The 21,547-nt window shown below is 44.9% G+C and overlaps 1 protein-coding gene across 5 annotated transcripts in view; it reads left to right on the plus strand.

Moving 5' to 3' along the window:
• Positions 1 to 21,547, plus strand: part of STS (steroid sulfatase) — a 163,368-nt gene that overhangs the window by 32,327 nt on the left and 109,494 nt on the right. For 3 of the 5 annotated variants that reach the window (XM_030306408.2, XM_030306410.1, XM_030306407.1), the window contains exon 2: positions 6,053 to 6,179. The gene's annotated coding sequence lies outside the window, so the exon portion shown is untranslated. Of the gene's footprint in view, positions 60 to 146; positions 424 to 6,052; positions 6,180 to 21,547 lie in introns of those variants that run through there. The other 2 variants (XM_030306411.1, XM_030306409.2) reach the window with 2 other exon arrangements.

The following is a 21,547-nucleotide window of genomic DNA, read 5'->3' on the forward strand; positions in this document are numbered from 1 at the left end:
CTGTGCGTCCGGTGTCTGGCAGGATCCATCACATCCCTCCAGTGCTGGGGTTCCCCTGAGTGAGTTCTACCTCTGTGGCCCCACCATCGGATGGCTAGTCCTTCTCGTGAGGTAACGCTAACCGGAAGCTGCATCCGGGCCCCCGGTACAGCTTTTGGAGCTGTGTATCTGACTAGATAGATACACGGATTCTAGCGTTAGCTCTGAGCTTTGACCTCTCCGGTCCTTTTACCTGTAACCCAGGGGGAATGTCTTTTGAGAAATACGACCAGTTACTGGTTGGATGTTGGATAGGAAAGTGCTTTGAACAGCAGCGAATGCCTGTAGGTTGTGTGAGCTCCTTGGGGGTGGATCCTGGATGCTGCTTTCAGAAATAGTCGAAATGGGGCCATCTGTGGCAGCCTGCAGACACGAGAGAAGAAGGTGGGTTTGGGGCAGCGCTAGCTTGCCTTGCATTTCCCTGCCTCCCTGGGCTCTGCAACTGAGCACTAGGGACACCCATCCGTTCTTTTTCCCTCTTCTTTTTTGTTAAAATTCCAGTATAGGTAACACAGTGTTGTAGTAGTTTCACATGTACAATGTAATGATTCAACAGTTCCCTACCTCACCTGGTGCTCATCACAGCAGGTGCCCTCCTTATCCCCGTCACCTATTTCTCCCCTCCCTCCACCCACCTCCCCTCTGGTGACCATCAGTATGTTCTCTGTACTTAAGAGTCTGTTTCTTGGTTTGTCTTTGTCTTTTTTTTTTTTCTGTCTTTATTTGTTTTGTTTCTTAAATTCTACGTATGAGTGAAATCATACGGTATTTGTCTTTCTGTGACCGACCTACTTCGTTTAGTCTTATGAACTGTCTAGCTCTGTCCATGTCATTGCAAATGGCAAGATTTCATTCTTTTTTACGGCCGACTGATACATGATATATGGCTGTGTATAGATACCACAACTTCTTTAACCATCCATCTATTGATAGGTACTTGGGTTGCTTCTATAATTTGACTCTTGCAAATAATGTTGCAGTAAACATAAGGGGGGCATGCGTCTTTTCAAATTACTGTTTTTGTATTCCTTGGGTAAATACCCACTAGGGGAATTACTGCATCATAAAATTCTATTTTTAATTTTTGGAGGAGCCCCCACACTGTTTTCCACAGTGACCGTGCCAGTTTTCATTCCTACCGACACTACAGAAGGGTTCTTTTTTCTCCACATCCTCACCGACACTTGTTGGTTTTGTGTTGATTTTAGCCATTCTGAAAAGTGTAAGCAAAAGCCATTTTGCTTTTGATTTGCATTTCCCTGATGACGAGTGATGTTGAGCATCTTTTCATGTGTCTGTTGGCCATCTCTTCAGAGAAATGTCTGTTCATGTCTTCTGCCCATTTTTTTAAAGTTGGATTATTTGTTTATTTGTACGTTAAGTTGTATAAGTTGTTTATATTTTTTGGATAGTAACCATTGATTGCATATTCATTTGTAAATATCTTCTCTCTTTCAGGAGTTTGTCTTTAAGTTTTGTTGGTTGTTTCTTACTGTTTAGAAGTTTTTTTGATGTATTCCCAATAGTTTATTTTTGCTTTTGTTTCCCTTACCTCAGGAGACATAAGTAGAAAAATGTTGGTATGGCCGATGTCAGACAAATTACTGGCAGTGCTTTCTTGTAGGATTTTTATGGTTTCAGGTCTCACATCTAGGTCCTTAATATATTTTGCATTTATTTTTCTGTATGGCTTAAGAATGTGGTCCAGTCTGGGGACACCTGGGTGGCTCAGTCAGTTAAGCATCCAACTTCGGCTCAGGTCATGGTCTCATAGTTTGTGGGTTTGAGCCCCACATTGGGCTCTGTGCTGACAGCTCAGAGTCCAGAGCCTGCTTCACATTTTGTGTCTCCCTCTCTCTGCTCCTCCCCTACTCGCACTGTGTGTGTGTCTCTCTCTCAAAAATAAACAAACATTTAAAAATTTAAAAAAAAAAAAAAGAACCTGGTCCAGTTTCATTCTTTGCGTGTAGTTGTCCAGTTTTCCCAACACCATTTGTTGACGAGACTGTCCTTTTCACATTGCGTATTCTTGCCCCCTTTGTTAAAGATTAATTGACCGTATAATCATGGATTTATTTCTAGGCTCTCTCTTCAGCTCTGTTGATCCAAGTGTCTGTTTTTGTGCCAGTACCATACTGTTTTGATTACCACAACTTTGTAGTATATCTTGAAATGTAGGATTGTGATGCCTCCAATTTTGTTTTTCTTTTCCAAGATTGCTGTGGGTATTCACGGTCTTTTGTGGTTTCATACAGATTTTAGAATTATTTGTTCTAGTTTTGTGAAACATGCTGTTGGTATTTTCATAGGCATTGCATTAAATCTGTAGATTGCTTTGGGTAGTATAGACATTTTAACAGTATTTGTTCTTCCATTCCATGAGTGTGGAATATCTTTCCATCTGTTTGTTTCATCTTCAGTTTCTTTCATTAATACTGTATAGTTTTTGGAGTACAAGCCTTTCATCTCCTTGTTTAATTCCTAAGTCTTTTATTATTTTTAGTGCATTTGTAAATGGGATTGTTTTCTTAAGCACCTCGGCTGTTGATTTTTCTGATCAATGACCACTCTTACCTTGCTTTTGCCTGAAGAATTGACACACCTTGGGACCATCAGGCTGAGACTCAAGTCCTCTCTCCCATGGTTTTTGAGGGTTTGCCTAGGATTATAGCTTAGTGGGAATATGGGGCTATTTCATCATATTGTACATGTATTCAGGACTAACGGTCTTATCAGCTCTTGTCTTATGTTGAGTCCCAGGAAATGGTTCTGGGACAAGGTGGGTTTTGGGGGGTGGCGGAGTTCTTAGGATCCACACTTATGAGGATGGTGAGGCAGAGGGAGAAGTTGGGTTGTCATACCCTCGCAACAAGACCTCATCCCGTTTGGGAGGGAGCTCTGGAGCTGGTGTGGCTCTCAGAGTTGTCTCACTTTGCATCAAGGAGGGCACACCTTTAGGACCCAGCCATGGGAATCTCGAGGGATGGGGGATGGCATTGCCTTGGGAAAGGCCACTGTCTCTGGCTGAGAGCAATTCCCAAAGACACGTTCAGCTGAGCACCATCAGTTATCGACACAACCAGCAGCTGGCGGGAAGGGTGACCTCTGTCCTCACTTGATGTCAGAGCCCATGCTATGGCATCCGCCAACGCTCTTCTCTTTACCAATTCCTCAACACCATCTTCTGCTCCTTTATGTTCAGAAGATGGTTTTCACTATGGATTTCCAATAGCTTCTTGAAGTCTTTCAGTCAACTTTCTCGGTATTCACACTTGGCTTTCGGTGTTTACTTCTCTACAGAATCTTCTGCTAGCCTATACAAGCAGGTAGGGTTGTCAGCTCATGCACATTTGCCCAGGGCCATCTCAGTCTGAACACTGGAACTCCTCAGTCCCGGACAGACTGGGAAGATTGATCAGCCTTTGGCAAAGCAATCAGCCAGATTTCCACAACCTGCCTTTCCATTTCTTTACCGTCTTCCCATGCCATCTCCTTCTGAGGCATGGCACAACCAGACTTCTTTAATAACCACACTTCTAGGCTACTGCTGGTGACAAATGCTTTCTCTCCTTCCTCTCACTGCTACTCACAGGGTGTCTTGAGTCTCGTTGATGTTTTCCCAGTGCCGTTAAGCCTGATGTCACCACAGAGCCGCCTGGGCCTAGCCAGTATCAGAGGCTGGCAGGTTAACATACCACCTGATGCCTCGAGTCAGTTCACATTGGCTTCTGCTGCCAAATACAGTAAGAAGTTTACAAAAATTTTGTGGTTTCCAGGGCTCATTGTATCTCAGAATCAAGGGAGAGGGATGGTGGACGTTGATTCCATCCTTACATCCCTGTTGTGGTTCACAGTCTTATACCACTGAATGGGGAGGGAGGGGAGAGTGATGGACAAATGACCAAGTAAATGACAGTTACGGCGATTGTAGGTAAACAGAGACAGGAAGGGGTAATGAAGCATGCTCATGATTTGTGAAGCCACCAACTCGTCAGCGTACAGGTTCACGATAAAACAGCACCCGTAACCTCTTGCTCTTAAATCTTCTTGTTCTGTGACTAGAACTCGGATTGTAGTGGTGTCTCAAGAGACTTATGTTCGTACAACTTTTCAGAGTAATAGCGGAACCATCACTGGTACATATGTTGTTGCTGTGTATCATTGTTGGAGCAAACTACCTCCCTTGTTTTCCTGTCTCTGTGAGCATACCCCTTCAGTGATTATTGGACCAGTACCCTACAGTTTCTAAACTTCGACGCTTGAGATTATCTCATCCTTTGTGGTGGAGCGCTGGTGGATGCTTCTCTGTGGTAGGGGCTGTACTGCACATTGTAGGCTATTTAACAGCATCTCTGGACTCTACCCACTAGATGCTAGTAGAACCCACCCAATCATGAGAACCGGAAGTGTCTCCAGGTAATGCCTAATGATCCCTGTGGGCTGAAATCACTCCTGGCTAAGAACAACTCCACTGCTGTTTTGAGAAATGTCCTCTGACCATGGGCTTTTAGGTTCTCCTGTGCTGTTTTCCTTCTGCAGGTAGGGTTTCTTGTGGCAATACCACTGTGATAGGCATTGTGACTTAATCTCCTTTGACGTGTTTCTTCTTCTTCATTAGTCACCGAGGATAGCAGGTGCAAAGTATCAAACACGGGTCAAAGGGTTTCCGTGCTGTCTCAGCATCTATTTTCTGTAAATAAAAGGGGTGGGCAACCAAGAGGAAAACACCGACTTGCATCTTCCCTGTTTCGTAAGGGGTGAGGGGTCATCCAGTTGTTCAAATCCATATCCATGTGATCTTTGTCTCGCCAAATAATGTCATGGAGAGTCGGAGGAAGAGATGGCCCTGCGTGGTGGTTCTGTCATCCCAGCAGTGGGAGGTTAAGGATCAATGTTGACAGCACAGCATCCCATTTCCACAAGAATCCAACATGAAATGCCATGCCGGAAGATGCAGGAAGATTGATTACAGTTTCAAATGCCATCTCGGGGGGAAAAAAATAACATTTCTGGGACACTGATTGAACCTGAAAAATTGTTGTTGGAAGCTTAACTTCAGTGAGGCAAGATCTATATGTGCGAAGATCTATAGAATAGTGGTTTTTCTCCAATGTGGTGATCTCTTGTGCATATGACGTATCAAGTGGGATGATACTTCATATTTTACAGCATGAACGATAGACTTATACATTAATTGTTTTAAGGCATATGGTAGTTTTTGTCTAAATGTCCTCAACTCAAAAAAATAAGTATATTCTTCAGTAGATTCAAAGTCATCTTCATAGAGTGTAGGATTCTATACCAGAAGTTGAAAAACTTTTCCTACCGAGGGCCCGATAGTGAACATTTTCAGCATCGCGGGCCAGACAATCTCTTGTGCAGCTACTAAACTCTGTGCTGTAGCCCAGAAGCAGCCACAGATTATAAGGAAGCGAATGCATGTGTCTGTGTTCTAATATCCTTTCGTTGTGGACTCTGAAATGTCCATTTAATATACTCTTCACATTGTGCAAAACATTCTTTTCTCAACCATTTAAGAATGTGAGTAACATTCTTGTTTCGCTATAAAAACAGGTGGGGGACAGTCCTGCGAGCTGCAGTTTGCAATCCAAGTGCTATTTGGAAAATATTTATTGACAGCTTACTACGGCACATGAATGGCCTCTGCTGTCTTGATCCTTAGAGGCTGTGGGACGGACAGATACCAAATAAAAAGAAACCACGTAGATAAGTTATTGGAAATGGTGATAAATGCTCTTCAAGGGAAACAAGATACTATGACAGTTAACCATGGAGGGATCTATTTGCTTTGTATTGGTAATCAGGGGGGGGCTTCTCTGAGGTGGTGGCTAGTCAGCTGTGACTTGTAGCTAACCAGGGTTTGGGCAGAGAGTGGAAAGAAGAAACGCGCAGGAAGGGAGATCCTCCTGGCAGGAAAGAGCATGTTCCCCTGCAGTTTTTCACCATGTGCTCATTCAGTGTCTGACTCTTCTTCCTCTGAATGAATTCACAGGATGAGCCTGGTGCCCCTCATCCGTGTCTGCTGAGGGCCCCTCACATCAGTGTGCCTGCACATGATGCTGTCAGGAAGCTCAGATCTTTGAGGACAACTACCCAAGACGGTCTTCCGTTGCTACAGGGTGAGTATAAGAGGTGCCCGCGTACGTCCCTTCCTTCCGAATGGATCACTGCCTGTTCACAAAGTGCTTGCCTCGCCCTGAGCATTGGTAAATCATGCCTGAGTACCTGGTGACTTTAAAATGGTGTTGTGGAGGGTCTGACATGCCGGGGCAACAGGAATGTGGAGCCCACCTGGCCCTTTTGTTCAGAAGGGACTTGGGGGCGCCTGGGTGGCTCAGTCGGCTAAGCGTCTGACTTCAGCTCACGTCATGATCTCGCGGTCCGTGAGTTCGAGCCCCGCGTCGGGCTCTGTGCTGACAGCTCAGAGCCTGGAGCCTGTTTCAGATTCTGTGTCTCCCTCTGTCTCTGACCGTCCCCTGTTCATGCTCTGTGTCTGTCTCAAAAATAAATAAACACTAAAAAATTAAAAAAAAAAAAAAAGAAGGGACTTTTCCCACGAGAGGTCACATTTGCCAAAGGGCGGCATCCGGGGGTCACACGTGCTTTCTTGGAGAAAAGCGGTACCGCCAAAGAGGGCAGTGTGAACTGATAGGAGAAATACCCGTGATGGAGGGGAGGGAGGAGGGGGGAAGGAAAGAGCACCTCACGGAGGGTGTAGCTTGATGACACTCTACCATTATGATGTGAAGACAGGCACCGCGAGGCAATCAGAGCCCATCCCTGTCCCCCGTAGCAGCAGGCTCAGGGAAGTCTTCACGGAGATGCTTTCCAAGAAGATTCAGGTTCACATTGGTGTGGGAAGGCCCCCAAAGATGGAACTGAGTCGTGGGGTCAGAGGTCCCTGGGATTCGGATCCCAGCTCTCCGTCCGCTGGCCTCATGTTCTCAGGAAGCTGATTAAGGACTCTGTGCCCAGGTCTCCTCTTGTAAAATGGGGGTGCCAAGGACAGGTTCCTAGGGTGACTGAAGAGTGAAGGATGATGTTTTGGGGGGCACAGCTATGGTGAATACTGGGATGACGCTGCCAGCCAAGGTGGGAGGTGTTGCCGACTATGAGTCTGGAGTTCTCTCTTGTCCAGGAAGAGGGCGGACACAGAATTGAATACGACAGAGGCTAATGTCCAGGAGGAGATAAGAGCCCCAAACGGGTTTCATCTCTGGATTGATTGAGCTCACAAGATATTAGCAAACGGTCTGGGTGGGGGTGGGGAGGTAGGGTGGGCAAGTGGTGTTTGTGATCAAAGGATATTGGCACCAGAGGGAAAATAATTTCCTGCAGGTGATACAAGTTACTTTAGATCCCAGTCCAATATCTTGCTAGCTCACCTCGGGCACTTCCGCCCTGTGGTGGCGGCTTTCTGCCCTAAGCTGTTCTCTAACCCATTTATGTAAGTAGAACCTACTTCCCCACAAGCAGGCCCTGAATAGATCTCCAGAACTCCAGTTTGGACCATCGCATTGCTGATGACAGGCAGGCAGTTCTCCATTGGACCGGTTTTGCCCCCGGGGGTGGGAATCCGACACATCTGGAGGCATTCTTGGTGTCGTAACTCTGGAGGAGCTTTGCTGTTGGGATCCGGTGGGTGGAGGTCAGAGGTTCTGCTGACAGCACATAGGACAACCACCCCTCGGACTCAGACCCAGCCCCGAGCATCAGCACTGCAGAACTGGACAATCCCTGCTTGTTCGGTACAGCAAGACATTCAGCTTCATCTTCTCTTCTTCCTTCGTGGAATATTCAGCGGTCTTTTACTCTGAGGGATCTGCGGTAGAGTAAGAATTAAAGAGAACAAAAAGAGAAAGACGTTTTAGGATTTTTTTTTTCCTCTATTAAATTGAAACCGCACAGCAGACGATTCTCCTACCGCAGGAAACGTCCATGGAGGCTTAAATCCTTGGCTTATATTCGTGCTTAATGCTTAGCAGCTTAACAGAGTTATTTTCTATTGTGATTTCTGTAATTTGTTCCTTAAAAGGCTCGTTTGTTCCTTCTCTCCAGTTCAGACACAGACTTTTCGGGGGTTTTAAAGAATAATTTATTTTCTAAACTTATTGTTAATGCAGGAGCTGGCTTGGAGTTCTGACATAGCTTTCAAAGCCTTAAGCACCTGCTAAGTAGAGTTTTATTTTTATTCCCCTAGAAACCAACTGAATGTTTTGCAGGGAAATACTTTGAGTCCTTTTTTTTTTTTTTTTTTTTTTTTTGTCATGTTAGTCTAGAGGGGACATTGACATTCTTTGGACCCAGCAACAAGAACTCAGAAAAAATTGACAGACTCAGTAAGCTAATGAAACGTATGCAGCTGAAAAGGCTCATGATTAATTCATGATAAACTAATATGGCATTCATTATTCTTCCTTAATGTTCTGATGTAAAGTGGGAGTCTTTCAGTGGGGGCTAAAATATCTGTTCCTAAATACCTAATAACAATATCCATTATGTCTTACCAACATAAAGCCATCCTCATGGGGTATTTTAATGTACTTCACAATTTTAAATTCAGGGTTCTTGAGTACAGCATATTAAACTTTTCCCCTCTCCCTAAATGGATTGGTGATAATCACGAAAATAGTTTTATGTAAGATATTCCTCAGTTTTCTCCTCCAAAAAAGAGGCTGACTGAAAGTAAAATAAAGTTTGCCTATGAAACTGAAAAAATTTCCTTTTTATGACACATCTTGTTATTTGACAAGAAGTGCCAGCAATCTCTTGATTTATTCTGTTTATTTTTTTTTTAATTTTTTTTCAACATTTTTATTTATTTTTGGGACAGAGAGAGACAGAGCATGAACGGGGGAGGGGCAGAGAGAGAGGGAGACACAGAATCTGAAACAGGCTCCAGGCTCTGAGCCATCAGCCCAGAGCCCGACGCGGGGCTCGAACTCACGGACCGCGAGATCGTGACCTGGCTGAAGTCGGACGCTTAACCGACTGCGCCACCCAGGCGCCCCTATTCTGTTTAAATATATACTAGGATAGTGATTTTTTTTAATCCTTCGATGATAACGAACACATTTTTCAAGGGGATTGTAAATCCTTAGGATATTTTGTGGCAGCAAACACCCATGATAACAAGCACACTTTGGGGTCAAGATAATCCCAACCCCCCCAAAATTATGTTGATTGTGTTTCGTGTCTCAGAGATAATGAATGAGGGAAGGTTCATTATCAGACACATTGTGAGAGAACACAAAACAATCTGGAGATTGTACCGTTGACCAAGGGGTCATGGATAGCGGGGCACTTTGGTGTCACGTTCCTCCTGATAGCAAGTAGCGAGAACACAAAATAACCCGTGTCCTGTCCCTACCGAAAGCTTTCAACTGGAATCCGTTCACAAGGAAACGAGCAGACAAATCCAGAATGTAGCACGTTGTCACTGACAATTGACCTGGTTTCTTCCAAAAATAATCAGTGTCATGGGAAGCACAGAAAGGTCAGCACAGTTCCAGATTTAAGAAGACGAAGAGGGGCACCTGGGTGGCTCAGTCAGTGAAGCGTCTGACTCTTGCTTTCGGCTCAGGTCATGATCTCACGGTTCGGGCGTTCGAGCCCCGTGTCAAGCTCTGTGCTGACAGTTCTCTCTCTCTTCCGGTCTCTCTCTGCTTCTCCTCCACTCATGGACACAAGCACATGCACTTGCTGTCTAAATGAATAAACTTTCAAAAAGAAAAATAATAAAAAGATGAAGAAACACGATGACAGTACCTGAATGTGGAGAGGGTCCTGGACGGGGGTAAAAAGAAGCAGGTGGTACAATTATTTGGGGGCTGTCTGGGCGGTGAGTTGATTGACTCAGTGTTAGTCCGCACAGTTGTTCTCGTGGGGTTGTGTTTATGGAGGAGGTGTCCTTATTCTGGGACACCCACGTGGAACTTTCTAGAGGGTCAAGAGTTATCCTCTGTGCAGCTTGCTGTGAAACATCATGAGATGAATACAAGTAATTTCTTATCCTTTCTTAATCTTCTGGTGTAGAACAGAAATGTGTGCACATACGTATGTGTGTGTACACGTGCACGGGTACACAGAGGCAGAGAGCAAGCAGCTATGGCAAAATACAGACAGTAAACCTAAGTGAAGTCGGACACGTGCATTCGTGTGCATGCTTTCAACTTCGTGTGTATGCTCTCCACTGTTCTGTGAGTTTGGAAGTTTTCAAAAGTGACTTTGGGGGAAAACAGGTTATGAAGTTTTATTTTCCTTCTCCTGTTGGAGATGTTTTGGTTCCACTGATGGTGTGTTTAAAATTTTGTACAGGACCAGTTTTTTTTTTTAAGTTTTTTAAAATTTATTTTGAGAGAGAGAGAGAAAACAGAGTGGAAGAGACAGAGGGAGAGAGAGAATCTCAAGCAGGGTCTGAGCTGTCAGCGTGAACCCTGATAGGGGGCTCAAACCCACAAACTGTGAGACCATGACTTGAGCTGAAGTCGGATGCTCAAGTGACTGAGCCACCCAGGTGCCCCAGTGTTTATGTATTTTTGAGACACAGAGACAGAGTGAGAATGGGGGAGGGGCAGAGAGAGAGGGAGACACGGAATCTGTAGCAGGCTCCAGGCTCTGAGCTGTCAGCAGGGAGCCCGACATGGGGCTCGAACTCATAGACCTCAAGATCATGACCTGAGCTGAAGTTGGATGCTCACCAGACTGAGCCCCCAGGCGCCCCTCTTTGCTAATTCTTGTGCCACCTTGCAAACTTCCTGGGCCCCGCCCCTTTCCCCAGAGACAGGATCCACATGGAGGTTGATCACTACTGCATTCCGTCCCAGAAGTTGGCTCAGGATGTGTATGCATACCGGTCCGCTTTATGCCTCCAGTTCTGCCTTTGTGGGTGCATGGTCTGCCGAGGCAGAGTTTAGGCAGGTGCTGAGGGTCTGTGTGTCTTTCGCCAGAGCAGGACGGTCAGAGCCCATCTAGCTCCTTGTTGGTAAAAGCACAGTCTGGCTTCAGAATTTAGAGCCAAAACTTTATCATACATTTTTAAAAAGCACATGTCATAATACCTGAGGAATAAAACACTCCAGTTTTAGAAGACCTCTACAGACAGTCTCCAGACAAATATTCAATTTGCAATCATTACATCCATTCTAGTGAAAACACGTCAAACGTGGGACCCCATATGCAGTGCTGGGCACACCGTTCCCGTTGGAACTGTAAGAGCTCCTCAGGCTGTGACCCAGAACCTTCTCCAAGCCTGGGGGAGTGGTCCAACTTGATTCTACTCACTTCCTGCAAAGCAACACTGACTTTCACATATGTTGGACTGGTTTTGTTTAATGTTCATTTATTTTTGAGAGACAGAGCGTGAGCAGAGAGAGAGGGAGACACAGAATCCGAAGCAGGCTCCAGGCTCTGAGCAGTCAGCACACAGCCCCACACAGGGCTGGAACCCACAAACTGTGAGATCATGACCTGAGCCGAAGTTGCACACTCAACTGACTGAGCCACCCAGGCGCCCCCACATGTGTTGGACTTTCTTATGGACAGAAGATGCTTTGACTCACAACAGTGGTAACTACTGATTTCTCTTCCTGTGCTGTGTTATAACCGAGGACCTCTAATGCTGAGAAATATGTGATAATTTACATAAATACGACATGGGTCTCGGGTGGCTCCTCCGGTGGCCTCCTGGGTGGCTTGGTCGGTTACGCATCAGACTTAGGTTTAGGTCATGATCTCGTGGTTCATGAGTTCGAACCCCACATTGGGCTTTCTGCTGTCAGCACAGAACCTGCTTCAGATCCTCGGTTCCCCCTCTCTCTCTGCGGCTCCCCCTCTACCCCCCCACCTCAAAATAAATAAATACACTTAAAAAAAAAAAGACAAGATGGGTCCATCTGTGGCCTCAGCTGTGTCTCAGGCACAGTTCCATTAGCATTACTGTCTGGCCACGGGGAATGAGCACAACACCAGGGCCACATGCATTAGTTTGGAGGATGTGACATTTAGACGCAGAATCCTCTGATGCTAATAGGTCAGCAGTCTCTGTGCATTGCTTCCGAGGTGACCCTTGTCTGTCCATCCGCACGTCGGGCCGAGCCATCCCCCCTCACACGTGTGTATCACGCCGGCCTCCTGATGGTCTGTGTGCACCATCAGCAGTCAGAGGCGCCTTCTCAACACCTAGACGTGATGCTGCCTCTGACCCTGTTGGAGCTCTCCAGTGGCTCAGGGCGGACAGGGTTCTGGAACCAGCGCTGGGAGGGAGGGTGTCCATGATGGGACTCCTACCGACCTTGCTTTCCCCAGGGATCTGCCCCTTCCACCCGCTAGCTTTCTCTGCGCCCTGCAGACACATTGCATTATAAAGTGCTCTCGAGTCAGGTGCTTGTTTTTTCCTCCTAAGGTCACCCCCCCCCCCGACCAGCAAACTTCTGGCGGTGGCCCTCTAGCTACATGACGTCCCCCCTCCCCGCTCCAGACACTCGTGCCCCATGTAGAGCAGTAGTCCCTCTCGGATGGGATCAATGGCACAGTCTCGATGCTTTGAGTCATATCTGTCTCCGCAGACACATCGCAGGGTCTCCGAGGGCAGGAAACCCACGATGCTCCCTCCCGTGTTGTTGATGCTGCAGGCTGCCTTGTTGCTGTTTAGGAAATAACTACTTGTTGAATACATGAGTGAAAAAAGATGGTTCTGGGATGCCTGGGTGGCTCAGGTGGTCGAGCATCTGACTCTTGATTTTAGCTCAGGTCATCATCTCACGGTGTGTGGGTTCAAGCCCCACGTTGGGCTCTGTGCTGACAGTGTGGAGCCTGCTCGGGCTTCTCTCTCTCCCTCTCTCTCTGCCCCTCACCAGCTCACTCGCTCACTCTCTCTCTCTCTCCCTCTCAAATACATAAACTTTTTTTAAAAAGGAAAAAAAAGATAGTTCTGATGTCATATCCATTTTGAATTATGTTCCTTGGATTTCAGTCAAATAAGGTTACTTGCAAAAAAAAAAGCAAAACAAAAAAAAAAAATCATCACTTTTCCGATACAGTTTGGCCTCTGACTTATCCCAGTGGAGAAAAGAGTCTTTAACTGGGTCTGGGGCGGTTCAAGCTTCCTCTTTGCCAAATATGACAGAGGCTAACACCTGTTAAAGATGATCTCCAACGAACCTAGGCAGGATCCCTTAGAGGAGTGAATGCATATCACTCCTGGAGGAAGCATGTAGCCTTTTTTCTTGAGGCAAAATTTTAAATTAAGGTCCCTGAATTTTCTGCCATGTTGCACCCCATGTGCTTTCATTGTGTAGCTGATGACAGTGAGGAAGTGTGGCAGTCACTTCATCTACGCTGCATGTGGGGTGTTCTGTTGTGATGGTCTTCTTTGCCTTTGAAAAGTTCCTGGGGCGCTTGGGTGGTCAGTTGGTTAAATGCTGGACTTTGGCTCAGACCATGATCTCATGGTTTGTGGGTTCAAGCCCCCTGTTGGGTTCTGTGCTCACAGCTCAGAGCCTGGAGCCTGCTTTGGATTCTGTGTCTCCCTTTCTCTCTGTCCCTGCCCCACTTGTGCGTGCTCGCTCGCTCTCTCAAAAATAAATAAGCATTAAAAAAATAATAAAAAGCTATTAAACTCTCCACTTTCGGAGTGACTTCCGTAGAAAGTCGACTACAATACAGTTTCAAGTATGAAATACGATATTATTTGAAGACAGGAAGAAATCCATACCTCAATTTCACATTCTTTGTCATCTGTCCGTATAAAATGTTGAAAGACAGTAATAAAGTGCTTATCATTAGATTGATTTTATAATGGAGAGGCATAGCCCTCTAATTTTAAAACAATAATCAGTCGATGACGAGTGGTCTGTGTAATACTAATTCTACCTATACTGTTTCACTTGAGATCTTTTCTGTACTGTACTCCTATATGACTTTATATCCATAGGTTTAGTAAAATCAACTCTGAGTGGTGCCTGGATGGCTCAGTTGGTTGAACATCTCACTGTGGATCGGATCATGGTCTCATGGTTCCTGAGTTGGGGCCCCACATCAGGCTTACTGCTGTCAGCACAGAGCCTTCTCAGGATCCTCTGTCCCCCTCTCTCTGCCCCTTCTCTGCTTGTGCTCTCTCTGAAAGATGAATAAACATTAATAAATTAAAACAAGATAAACTCGGAATATGACAGCAGAATGGAAATTTGCCCTCGAATATCATGGTTTCCTAATATCTGTCTTTTGTAACTTCACATGTGCATTCTGTCTTTGAATTCTACCTTTTTATAACCACACGTCAGTCTGTGGGAGTCCTTAGATTTTTGCAGTCTGTTTCCAGACTCTGGGGGGATTTGCTGAATGTGTTTAATTATGTAACGTTTCGTACTGGATGAATGGGGAGCTGGTTGGGTTTAGTTGTCTGTCACGTTTATTTATTTCAATATCTAATATTCAGGGTAGGGTTTGATCAGGTGCATGGCTAATGTATACTCCCAAGAGTGGGTCAGATGTCCTCTCCTTGATTAGTTATGTTCTTTGTTTTGTAAGACAGGCGTCAAACTAGTTATAATGAGGGTAGGAAACCTCGTCTGCAGAATAAATTAGCCTCGGAAGGACATTTGGCTTTACTAGAAATGGAAAATTTCCTGCTAAGGTCCTTAGCTTATGACCTTACCATCCAAGTGTAAAGATAAGTGTGTTAAGCATGTTTAATAATGCTGAACATCATAGCGATAACTAAAAGCAATTTTGATTTCCTGTTCAGATGGAGTTCACATTTCGAGTATCAGAGAACTTTGTGAACTTCAATTTTCTTTTTTCTTTCTTTTTTTTTTTTTGAATACTAATGATCTTTCTTTCAAATATTATTCTGGGTCATCTTCATTAGGAGGGTCAAACACTGTGGATTAGTCTCCAAGGGCTTGTTTTCTTGTTACTAATTTGAAAATATTATTTCAGTAACAGTTTTTTTCTCATCAGCGTTCTTTCATAACATTGGAAAGCATGCAGGAGCCGTGAAGTAACTCCCTCAAGAGAATTTTTTGCCAGACTTGCAGGAAATGTCCAAGTTGTATGCAGTGAGTCTAGACTCTCAAATCTTGAGTTATCTTATGGCATGTGTGGTATAGAAAAGCAACGTGTCGGCCGTCCATGTCTCACTGCTGTCATTAACAGACTTCCCTTCTTTCTCCTCCTGTCTCTGGATGTTTGTTGGGTCCAACATGGAAAATGGTGGGAAAAGATGGGGAGAGAGAGGAAGGGGGGTAAACTTGTTTTTGTTTGTTTGTTTTTGCGTAATGATGGCAGTGACTCTCCAAGAACGAGAATGGATCCGTAGCGCCCTGGCGAGCGCATTTCCCTGGTGCCAAGTCTGGTAGTGTGAGCTTCCATGGACCCACACCAAGAACAAAAGTTCTAGAAGAGTCTGCAGCCCGTTACCTGCACACACCTGCAGCTCCGCACCTCTTAGCCTCCCATCATCTCAACCACTTTGCTCCTTTTCCCCCCAGCACCCCCGTTTCTGCTGCCGCTCCTTTGTGGTTTCCATGTTCAGAATGTTCTAGAAGGGACGCATTTGCGGTGAAGTGTTCTGAGTCAACAACAAAGATACTCCTAATTTAAGTATGTTCTGAACATGGAAACCCAAACCTGTTTTGTCTTCTACTTAGTCTCTCTCTCTCTCTCTCTCTCTCTCTCTCTCTCTCTCTCTCATACACACATACGGAGACATTTTCGGGCAGAGTTAAGGTTCACTGAGTCATTGTTTATAACTGCAGACTGAAGGCATCAGCCTCTTCACGTCCTGGGAAGGATGGATGTCACTTTCCATCCTTGTGTCCATTCTGGATGTGCTGCGGGAGGATGCGTTTTTCTCGGTAGTGATCTACCCGCGAGTTGCTGGTCCTTGTGGTTTGCGGGGGTGTGGGGGGCCCCCGGCTCGAGGGAGCTGTCCTGGAGGTTTGGTGCACTTATCTTGGGACACTGACGTGGATGCTATTTATCCTGCCATATGGGCTGCGGGGCCATGGAACCAGCCATGATAAGAGAGCAGACAAGAGTTTGGAGACTGAACGTGAGGCCTCCAGGCTCTGGGCTTGTGGTGTTCTGTGAAGTCCTGACTGTTGCTTCACAGGTTTCAAACTCACAGTGTCTTTAATATGAAACAGTCACTGTGCCTTTTATCTCTCTCTCTCTCTCTCTCTCTCTCGTCATTAGACACTTTGGTGGTGGTTTTCTTTCTTCCCAGCAACACATACCCAAAAGATGGTGACAAAGAGAGGCGAAGGTTGCAAAGCTATGCCAGATACAAGCATGTTAGACCTGTGGTTTTAGACCTTCAGCATTTCAGACGCGGTGCTGTTGCAAGCAGAACTTTCTTCCACGAGGGAAAAACTCCAGAGATGCGGAATCTGTGTGAATTCAATTCTCTGCAGTGAGTGTGTATTAAGCATTTACCATGTGCTTGTGTGGAAAGAATAAGCGCTTAAAAAGATTTCTCTAAAAAGACAATCTTGCCTGACAAGGGCCAGCTGCACAGCCTTAGAACGTCATGATTTAAAAATCAGAGCTCATCACATTGAGGTTGTCTCAATTAGGGCCTCTTCAGGCTTACTGGAAGCATAGATTCATTGTCTTTTTACTCCCATTAGTGCAAATTATCATATTTGAGGCGTTTTATAAATTTAATTGTGACATTGTATCCATCGGCACAAAGGCAGTATGATTGAGTTGCACTCTGTGGACTTTTTTTTTTCCTGATTATAAAAATAAGTAGAATGCTTTGATAAACACAAGAATACATTTAAAAATTACCTAAAAACCCCTGCTTGGTCCCACTCACTCAAAACTGATTATAAATAAAGTTTTATCATTTTTCTCTACAAGTAAATACATGCATAAACCATACGTATCCATGCAGTAATATGAATAGTTGTTTGTTTTGTTTTTTTAATTGTGATCATGCTGCCATGGGGCGCCTGGGTGGCTCAGTCAGTTGAGTGTCTGACTCTTGATTTCGGTTCAGGTCACGATCTCACAGTTGGTGACTTTGAGCCCAGCACCAGGCTCTGTACTGACAGCAGGGAGCCTGCTTGGGATTCTCTCTCTCCCACTCTGTCTCTCTCTCCCCCTCTCCTGCTCGTGCACACTCTCTCTCAACATTAATAAATAAACATTTTTTTTAAAATTTGTGATCATGCTGCCTTTGTTTAACGTCAAGTTCTGCCTTTTCCACCCTAACGTTACACCGTAAAGTTTTCTTTCATGACAAGATATTCTTCAAAACTCAAGAATTTTAAGGGCTGCGTAATGTTTTATAGTGTCACTTATTTGTCTTCCCCCCCCGTGCTTGTACCTCCACACATTTCTGAGGTTGGTAGGAATGTGTTCTTGAATGGCATGCGTGCCTCCCTCAGTATTTTCATAAGAGAAACTTGTAGAAACAGAAGTGCTGATTCAAAGAACGTGACGCCATTGAGATGCTTGATCTCCATTGTCAGCTTTGTTCCCGAAAGTCCGTCTGAGTCTGCATTTCTGCAACCAGTGAGCAAGGGTCCCCATTACACTTCCTGTTGTCAAGGCACAGTGTCATCACGTCCCAATATTTGCCAAATTGGTAGATCAAAAGGAGCATTTTCCTTGCCTGTTAATTTAAATTTTTGATTCCTGATGAGATTAGATGGTTTTCGTGTTTCTATTAACTTATAGTTGATGTCTTGTTCGTCATGTGACATTTTTCAGTTAGGGTGATGATTGTTACTCTGTCCCCTCCTGTCTTCCAGCCCGCTTTTTTCTCAGCCAATTCCTTATTACATCCTTCTCCATTCTGACATGATGGGTAATAATGACCTATTTCCTTTGAGCTACTTTGTGGCCACACACACTCTTTTCCACCCTAGATTCTTCTCCCAGACCGTGTCTGGAGCCTGTTTTTGTAGGTGACGGGAGTGGGCTTAGACTTGCCGGGTGCCCAGTCCTCATGGAAAGAGGAAAAAGAAATAAAAGAAATGGGGCTAGAAAAATCACAGGAATGCTATTGGGTCTCATAAGACAGAGTCTTGAGCAAGTACGTGACCCTGCAGCCTAGTGAAGAAGGGTAAATTTTGTGCTCAGAGACATAGCGCCCATCCAGTTGAATTACATGAGAAGTAAAGAGTGGTTTCTGCTGCCTAAGCGCCAACATCCACATTTCACGGTGAAAAAGGGAAGAGATGGGGATTTAATTATTGCAATTATTATTAATCATGTTTGACTTGTTCCCCCAAGATAAATGTGACACTCGTATCCACTCTCGTTGGGGGACGCCAGTGAAGAGAGCGTAACAACCACAAATGCAGGCAATTGGGCGTGAATGCTCTCTCCCTAGACCAAATAGCGGATCTCAAGCTGCAAACACTTGGCGCAGGACGTGTGCACGGGCTCTGTTCCTGGGCCCCCACACCTGGAGGCTGCCGTGGAGCTCCAGGTGGCAAATTGTTTTGCCTTTGGATTCTGCGAGTTTGGGGATTTTGTCTTATTCGGTGTGGCTGTTGGAACAGCAAAGCCACACTGCGTCTTATGTTTTTGATGTAACCCGTCCCCCCCTCCGTATGCACTTACGATCTTTCCTCTGCCCTCAGTGCCCTAGGATTCAGTGATCATGGGCTTTTCCCCCAGGTCTGTTTTCAGTCACGGCTCTGGACACACTGTCTTCTGTTCAGTATGGACATTCACATCCCTGACTTCTGAAACTGTGTCTTGTGTTACCGCTTTGGAATTTACACACACCGCCCCTGCATGGTTTTTCTTTCTTTTTTCCTCTGCTTCGATGCCTGCTTATGACATTCTTGTTTCATATTTTCTCTGCTGTTCTCAGCCACCTTGCTCTTTATTCCGCTTTCCTTTGAGATGCTCTCCAATTCTTGTACCTGGCTGAATTATTTCATCATCGATCAGGTGCTATCTTTCCAAAACTTCTGTTTTCTTCTCTAAATGTACTTTTTCCAAAGCACCTTTTGTTTATCTACTGATTGATTGCTGGATGATTGAAAGATTTTGGTTTGGGTGGTTTTGTTTCTGACCTTCATGGTAAGGACTCCTTTCAAATGGATTCTGGTCCTTTGCTCCTGTTTATAGTGAAGAGGGAGGTTCGGCAAAGCTGAGTGGAAGCTGTGCAAATTGTGCCAATGGGAACACTCACTCTGGGTCTCGCCTGTCAGATAGCTGGCCTTTCCGGCCGTGACCTGCAGCTGTTATCTGGGAACGTCCGCTTTCTGCAGAGAGGAATCCTGTCTTGCAGACAGTCGGGACCCTCAGGAGAGGCCCCTGGCCGTGTGGACCTCATTTCACGATGGCGTGCCCCTCTGTGCACACCCTGTTTTCACTCTCTCCTGGTTCCTTTCTCAGCGATCCTTCCCATGTCTGCTTGCCACTCTCCAAAACCAGTCTGGACTGCTTATGTCCAACTGGGTTAGTAGACGATTAACATTTCCTTTTTGGATTTGTAAGTGGAATTTAGAGGCCACTGATTATGATGCATCTGCATTTTTAAAAACTTAACGTTTACAATTAAATTTAAAAACTTTTAAGTTTTATGCTTAAAATTCTCACTTGCCATCATCCTGTCTGTAGAATAGCAATATCCGTATTCCTCTTGGACAGTGAGGAAGTTGAGACCCAGAACGGTTAGGAAATTTCCTGAGAACCACACAGGAGACGTTTTATTGCTGACGCGGTAACCAGTTTACTCTGGCTCCAGAGTTGACGTTTCCTAATTTTTGTCTGTGGTGTATGTTGCACCATAGGACACTGCCGAAAGTTATTTTTGACCTATACGAATGGTCGTTTCCACTGCCTGATCCTAATTTTTCGTAAAAAGATCTTGTCCCGTTTATCAATAATTAAAGCTTTTCCTTTCCATCACAATGATAATTAGTGACAGTAATAGCAGAATCCAGGAGCATTGACTAAAAGGCATTGGTGCCCCTGTGTTGAATAAAATCTACATCCTAAGTTGAAGGAAGAGCTAACCAAAGTTTCGCTGAAAAATTGGGTGGTGAATTTACTGATTATCTGATAGATCACACAGACCCAGTGGTTATCAGGGAAAATCATTTATTTGCTTCGCTTTGGCAAGCAAATTGATACTCTCTTCCTGTCATCCATTTTGAGAGCTTACGAATTTTCTTAAAAATGACACCTGTTCTCTCTTGTAAGGGAAACACATTTTTAAGAGGTGCTGACTGATTTTTCTGCAACACTCAGGACTCCACATTTGTATCAAGAAGACAACAGCTAACACACTGTGCTCATCTCCCCTTAGCACACGTGCGTTGTATCCACGCTGTGTTCAAACGTTTGCATGATGTGTGCACAAGGAGCAAGGCTGTACTGACAAGGGGAGGGGTGCACAATACTGATTATCTTCACCAATTGAGTCAGATTCTTTCTGTAAACTTTCACGCAGAGGAAGGACTGAAATTATAGCTTTGCTATTGCTTGAATTCACAAATAATAAATTTAAGTGTGTTAATTTTTTTAAATGACGTCAGAGGGGCGCCTGGGTGGCTCAGTTGGTTGAACGTCCGACTCTTGATTTTGGCTCAGGTTGTGGTCCCAGGGTCGTGAGTTCGAGCCCCACGTTGGGCTCTATGCTGACAGAAGGGAGCCTGTTTGAGATTCTCTGTCTCTCTGTCTTTCTTTGCCTTCCCCCATCTAAAATTAAAAAAATGATAATTAAAAAATTAATTTAAATGATGTCAGAGAAAGGCCTTCTGAAATAGAGGTGAAAACACCAAACACTAACTGAAGATTTCACCCTATGCCACAGACATAGTGTTTGACAGGGATATTTAGAACTCAGAGTATTTCAACATTTTATTCCAAATTGGAGCTTTAATGAAAGAAGGATCAGTCTGTAGAAGTGAACTTGCACATAACTGAAGAATTATTCTCTAACTTGCTGGAAAGAATAACTTATGTGATAACTTGGGGCAGGTCCAAGGTTGCACATAGCTGTTAAACATCATAAGCTTTGCACAAATCAATGCGTGACAAATATTTTCTTTTTTTTTTTTTAGTTTTTTTAACGTTTATTTATTTTTGAGACAGAGAGAGACAGAGCATGAACAGGGGAGGAGCAGAGAGAGAGGTAGACACAGAATCTGAAACGGGCTCCAGGCTCTGAGCTGTCACCACAGAGCCCGACGCGGGGCTCGAACTCACAGACCGTGAGATCATGACCTGAGCTGAAGTCGGACGCTTAACTGACCAAGCCACCCAGGCGCCCCATGACAAATATTTTTTAACTTCAACCCCATCCCAGGAGTGGAGTGGATTGTAGGGGGGCACAAAGGGAATGGTCTCCTGGCCTCTCGAAGTTGGTAGAACAACAGGAAGCTGGATGGTGTTAGAACCAACCGAGAGCTTGAAGTGCCCACTCCTGTTATGACTGTAACGCCAGATATTTGCTTCACGGGTGGCGATGGGAGGGCCAAACTTAGAATACAGTGTAAATACGCATGAACAA

The sequence above is a fragment of the Lynx canadensis genome, chromosome X (assembly GCF_007474595.2).
Source record: "Lynx canadensis isolate LIC74 chromosome X, mLynCan4.pri.v2, whole genome shotgun sequence".
Taxonomy (NCBI): domain Eukaryota; kingdom Metazoa; phylum Chordata; class Mammalia; order Carnivora; family Felidae; genus Lynx; species Lynx canadensis.